Raw genomic sequence first — 6,394 nt, 5'->3', positions numbered from 1 at the left:
GCCCTTCCTTCCTTCCTCGGCTTCTCGTTCGTTCATTCGACGGTTCGTTCATAAGTTAAGCGGCGAGTCAGGCAATCCTGACCCTACTACAGACATTCATACGTATACTGCAGAGCTGTACGTGGAACCAGGGAAATAAAGAAAAAAACAAAAAAAAAGTCTACGCTGCAGCAATGCAGGGACGGAAACCTGCAACAGGGTTCTGTTATTTCTTCGCATTTCGTATCGAATTTCATTCGCCGAGAAAAGAAAATCTGCAAATGAATTAATGACAAATTTTTATATACCTATATGTAGAACATGTATGTATGCATGTAGATATGTGCAGGATGCATGATTTTTTTTCTCCGAAAGATTTGGTTCAACATGCAACGTGTTCTCTTACGAAGAATGAATTGCAAAATGAGGTACGTCGACGAAAATTTGCATAAGTTACAAATGAGCTATAGAAAGCCCGGTCGGCTGTCACGAAATAGAAGTGTAGGAATAAAAATAATTGGTATCATTTGTCAGCGCTACAATTGTAACGTGTTCGTTGCCTGGGATCTATACATATCAGGTGTAACATCTGTCACGCGTTATAGGTGCAATATGCAAACGCGAAACGAGAAACGCGCGTCCTTGACTTTTGCAAACTATAAATTGTAGATAATCGCGTCTGTGACGTATATATATATATATATCACGCTACGCGCGTACTGCATGACGTATATTTAATGAAAAAAAATTTGTCAGTATTGCGGTTTGTATACGTGTGCTTCGAAGTGCGGTATAAGAGGCAGAGAGAGAGAGAGAGTGAATCGGTTTAATCGACTCCCTTTTTTCCCGCACCACGACCACGATACCGCGGGGACTTCTATCCGGAGCCAAAAACTTCGATCAGAGGGGCTTGAATTTATTAAACATTAATGCGGTCTGTCCGGTCCGAGCCGAGATCGCGCTCGCTATTTAATATTAAACACCTAGTACGTTGTAAGCCGCCGGAGCTGGGCGTTTGCTCTTTCCAAAATTTGATTTTACGTACGATTTTACGTACATACGTAATGCAGGTACGAAATTAAGATAAACGACTATCGCAATTTAGCGAATAAAACGAAAAAAACAAGATCCTCTCAAATTAAAAGAATAAAAATGAAAATAACGTATAAATAAAACTGAAACAAGATCAAGTAATAAACGTGAAATTTTTATCGTCTAATTCAAGAATAAACCGAAAACGCCTGAGAATTTTCTCAGTTGCAGAATTGAAAAGAAACTATATTGCGATATACGTATATGGAATATTGTATGATGTATTAACGTTACGCAGAGTGAGTTCCTAAAGACTGCATGGTCCGACATCCGCTAATATTGAATGCGCATGCGCTACAATCCGATAGCGGCTGTTTGCCAAGGTTACCAACCACAAAAATTTTCCACAGTAGCGAATCGATCGCAAGTGCTAGCGATAATGGTCAAAAATTTTTAAGGTTACATTTATGCGGGTTGGTCACCCTGGCAAACAGCTGCTCCCGGATTCTATAAGTGCATGCGCATTAAATTTTAGCAAACGACTGACCGTAAAGTCCTTAGGAATTCACTCTGTATACATAAATAAGAAATCCCATAACAAGCTTGCCGATTATTTTCGGTATAGATTGTATAACCAGCGACACGCGATGCAAGATCCGGTCGCGTATTGCAAAAGGTTTAAAAAAAAGAAAAGAAAAAGGAATGACTCATTCGCACTAGAGCCGCAGCAGACTCCGCGTGGCTCGGTGATGTTAGGAAAGAAATACTTACGTGTTTCATGAGACATTTTACACTCGACGGTGAACAAAGGTGTGCGCATGCATACTGCGGCCGTCTATACCTAATTCATACGTGTACAGTGTGAGGAAAAATTATGGAAACCCATAGAAATCTCGCAGGGTTCGGTGAGAAGAAAAAATGATCAAGGTTAGATCTTGAGTAATTTTTAACACGGGATTCAACGGTGACCTTTGATTTGACTTTGAACCTAATCTTCAATGTCGTTTTGAGATAAACTTTGATTTTTCACACGGAAATCGCATTTTTGGTTCCAGAATCCAAATTTCCCGCTCTTTCCGCTTCTGGCACGAAAAACGAGCGTTGAAAAATGAAAATTAATCTGAAAATGACCTTGAAGATGAGGTTCAAAGTCAAATCAAAATTCACTATTGAATTCCTTGTTTAAAATTACCTGAGATTTAACGTTGTCAATTTTTTTTTTCACCGAACCCCGTGAGATTTCTATGGGTTTCCATACTTTTTCCTCACCCTGTATGTATACACGCGACGTGCGTTTTAATGCATAAATTATGTTGAATAGGAGGGAATTTTTTTACCGTCCGTTTATTGCGTCTCCGGATCATCTCCTAATTTCAATATTACCTGTAGAACAACGCGGTGAACGACGATGACTAGGAGGCAATTAGCTCGCCATTATCTTCCCCTGCAGCTCGTCACATTTCTGCCCCACCGTAAAGTGCAGCCGCTGCTGCAGATGCTCGCTTTAATGGTTATTGACTCGAAGCTTATGTAGCTATAAACCGGTAGGTATATAATTATGATTTATACATATACCGCCGGCGATGGCTGATTGCGAAATGTTGATCGATATTTCCTCACTAGGTATTATGTATAAACGTGAGAACGAACTTCCCGTGCATTATATGAATATACTTGGTCACGTATCGCTCACAAATTTACATAGGTTATGTACCTATAAGACACGCCTTGCAGACGGTGCACGAGAAGAATTGAAAATCTTCGAAGTAGGTGCTATTTAGTATTCCATATTTCATGCAGAGATGAAAGTTTTAAAGACGGTGTTTTCCCATCGATCATGATCTTAAATGCAATTTGGATCGAACGTAAGACTGTCGAAGTAAAAAAAATATATCGCTGTACATACATTTACCGAAATCTTTTAAAATAAACGTATAATTCACAGGTCAGCAGGAAAATATCTAGATTTTGTGTGTATGTACAAGAAAGAGGAGGTATATAATATAGACAGTGAATTCTTAACCGCTGCATAGGCCGTCGTCTGCTAAAATTTGATGCGCATCAGCGTTGCCAAAATTATTTTATTTTATTATGGAATCAGGGCCGTAAAATCATAGTATTTTCATGGTACAAATCATACTAGGGAAGGAGAACAAGATAACGAGTGGATGATATTCATAATTTTTTGTCTTCGAACACGTATTCATTTGAATAAAACATCGAACAATACTCATCATAGTTGCTCTTTGAAGGAGAAAAAAATGAATAAACAAATATATTATATTTCCGAAATTACGGTACAAACTCTAATATAAATTGTGAAATGGCCAAATTATGGTACTACATGTACTACACAGTTACGTGTTGGCAACACTGGTGCGCATGCGCTACGATCCGAGAGCGGTTGTTAGCCAGGACTACCAACCATCATAAATTTGAGCGACGGTGCGCCGCGACTTGTGTAGCATCAAAAATTTTTACAATTGGTAACTGAGCACAACCGCCAACGACAGCTGTGAAAATTTTTGAGGTTACACAAAGCGCGGGAGTTGGTCACCCTGGCAAGCAGCCGTTCTCAGATCGTAGCGCATGCGCATTAAATTTTAGCAGACGATGCAGTCGTTAGGAATTCATTCTGTAGGTATACGAATGAGGGGAGATTCCCACGTCCATCCAGGTTATAGCAGTGCAGTGAAGGTTGGCACTGGCAGATGAATAAGGGTACCAACTCTCTCGTATTCATATTACGTATACGGAGCGAGGAACGAGGAAATAAAATCTGCCTTTGTCGGCGCATAGCGGATAAATAGAGCCAAACTTTTACGCCGCCTTAGGTATACTTATACAATATATACATACGTGCGCACTATAGCGAAACAAACGAGCCTGCCCACCGCGGTTACTGCAACGGACACATTTCAACCTCAACTCTTGCAGGATAGCTTGAAACTTCGCTTAATTGAAAATAATCTCGTTATTTATCCGCGTGCTCCGCTACTCGCCCTGCGACAATGACGGACTACGTACGCTGCCTACGGCTTGCTTATTAGGTGCGCACCTGAACATGTCGCGATGATTAACGCAGAGTTCAGCAAGTGAAACTCGCGTCTCTTTTTTCCTAGACACATGTTATACAAAGAGAATAGTTTCGTTTGTTACAGTTATATGCCAGAACATTTCGGTAGAACGAGTAACGTTACGATAACATTTTTGAAATTACAGGAACATTTAGTACAGGTATAACGAGTAGTCGGTGCGATTACAGTTTTAAATGCCATATTTTATGGTTATTGCAAAAGTAAATCTGTTTCTTCAGTTTGTTACATTTTCATTCGGTCAAGCGAAGCCTTGGCAACAATTTATTTGACTCGCACTTGAAATTGTCCCCAATGTGTTACGAAAAAATATAGTTCGTGTGACCGTAATGAATTTTTATTTGGTAGCTGGAACTACATGTTCGATTGTAAAACGAAGATAGTTAAAGACCCAATCTAGAAATATCTCCTCCAATCAGTGCACCGAATAAATTGTATCGTGGGTATCGTAAATAAGCATATCCCAAGTCTGCGGCCGCGTTGCGCAAATTACAAAATAGTACGACTGCGGTGCAGGGGCGCTTATCTTCGTCTTATCTCGAATGCTTGAATTCTTCTTAACCTGATACCCGAAAGTTTGCTTGTTACAAACACCGCGGTGCAGCATGCAAGGCGAGGTATATAATAATGCGCACAGTGTACGCCGCGAGACTTGTGTCCATAAACGACGCAGATGCGTTATACCGTAATCTACGACCCACGCAGATGCCGTGCAGGCTTTATGCTTCATGAGATCGTATAATATATTTTAATAACGCAACAGCGGTATAAGAGAAAAACTACGGGACGTCGCTCTGCCGCTTTATCCATAGGTTGCATAAGAGTGACGAAGTCGTCGCATCGCGCGGCTCCTATGCAGGAATAGACGAAAATCTAATTCAACGATGTTATAAAGGGTGTTACAAAATTCACGCAAGAAGTAATTTTCACAGAAAACAAAAGCTATGATCATGAAAATTTCAAGGAAAAAAAAAATGACAATTTTTAATCGAAAACCTATGTTTTCTCTCAAAATTACTTGCGTGAATTTTGGGACACCGTTTACACGATCGAATAAACAAATTAACCACTTGCGATTGGGTTGCTGAAAAATTCCGAAAAAATCGGCACATCGTGCTTGCGTAAGAAATTACAGTACCTCGTATTCAAAAATTATTCGACAGCAAGGATTTTTTGATATCGAAATTCTGCTTGCTGCTGATTCTCTTGAATCCCGAGGATACACGCGTTGTTATACAGTTGCGATACCGTTAGTCACCCCTTCCGTATTCGCTGGCGGATACACGCGTGTCTAGACCTTAGGCCTTAGGAAATAGATCAGCGATAGAGAAGGTGACAGCGACACTGATCCAAGGGTATTGTGTTCTCTCCGCATAATGCAGGCCAGCCAGTCTATCTCGAGGGTTTCGTCAGCGGTGTCGTAAATTAAACGCGCTAGTCGCAATAGGATCACGTATTTACACCTATTTACACGTATTTACACGTACGTACAATGGGCATACATAAATACATGCATACATGTGCAATGCGGTGTAACAGGCCACGGCGCAACGAACCGCTCGGGTCCTTTGTTCTAAATCCGGATAAAAATAGCCACGCGTTAATAGGCTAATAAGTATAGGTATAAAGCCTATGATAGTAACAACGATTCTGACTAACACGGTTTAAAAAGCATATATGTAAATATCGCGGGGGTAAAACATTCGGCGGTCACAACCAGCTGTTATACGTGATACGGAACGTTCAACTTTAATCGTTTAGTGTACGCCGCAATGGTGAAGATGATTTCTACGATTTCTTCGAATTTTTAGGGAAATGTTTTACTCAATTTTTCTAGTTACTATACAAATGAAATTTTTCTCAGTGTAACAGAGGTTATTATCCGCGGATATAGGATATAAGTTTTCGGTCCCAATTATACGGATAGGGTGATTTAATCCTGCTTACGTAAGCGTGGCGTAACTCGCACTCGAATCAACCCTCGTCCTCCAGGGCGCAATGGATCCTCCACAACGTCAATCGTGTCTTCATGGGTTCGGCGATACCCGGCCGTTCATTGTTGGTTCTATAAATAAAGCTCGGATAGCCAGCGTAGAGAGGGTGGATCTGGGGTTGTTGACCATCCGGTGGGTGTGGCGCCGCCGTAATATCGCTAAGGGATAGAAGGTGGCGTCTGTCTCGCGAAGACTAATGCCCACGGCACCTGGGCACGTAATCTGCACCTTTCTGGACCGAGGGGAGGGGTCGAAAGTTGCAATTAACTCGATCGTCATCCCCTACGTCAGATA

This window comes from Neodiprion virginianus, chromosome 2 (genome assembly GCF_021901495.1).
Source record: "Neodiprion virginianus isolate iyNeoVirg1 chromosome 2, iyNeoVirg1.1, whole genome shotgun sequence".
NCBI classification, from domain to species: Eukaryota; Metazoa; Arthropoda; class Insecta; order Hymenoptera; family Diprionidae; genus Neodiprion; species Neodiprion virginianus.
This window is presented reverse-complemented; position numbering follows the sequence as displayed.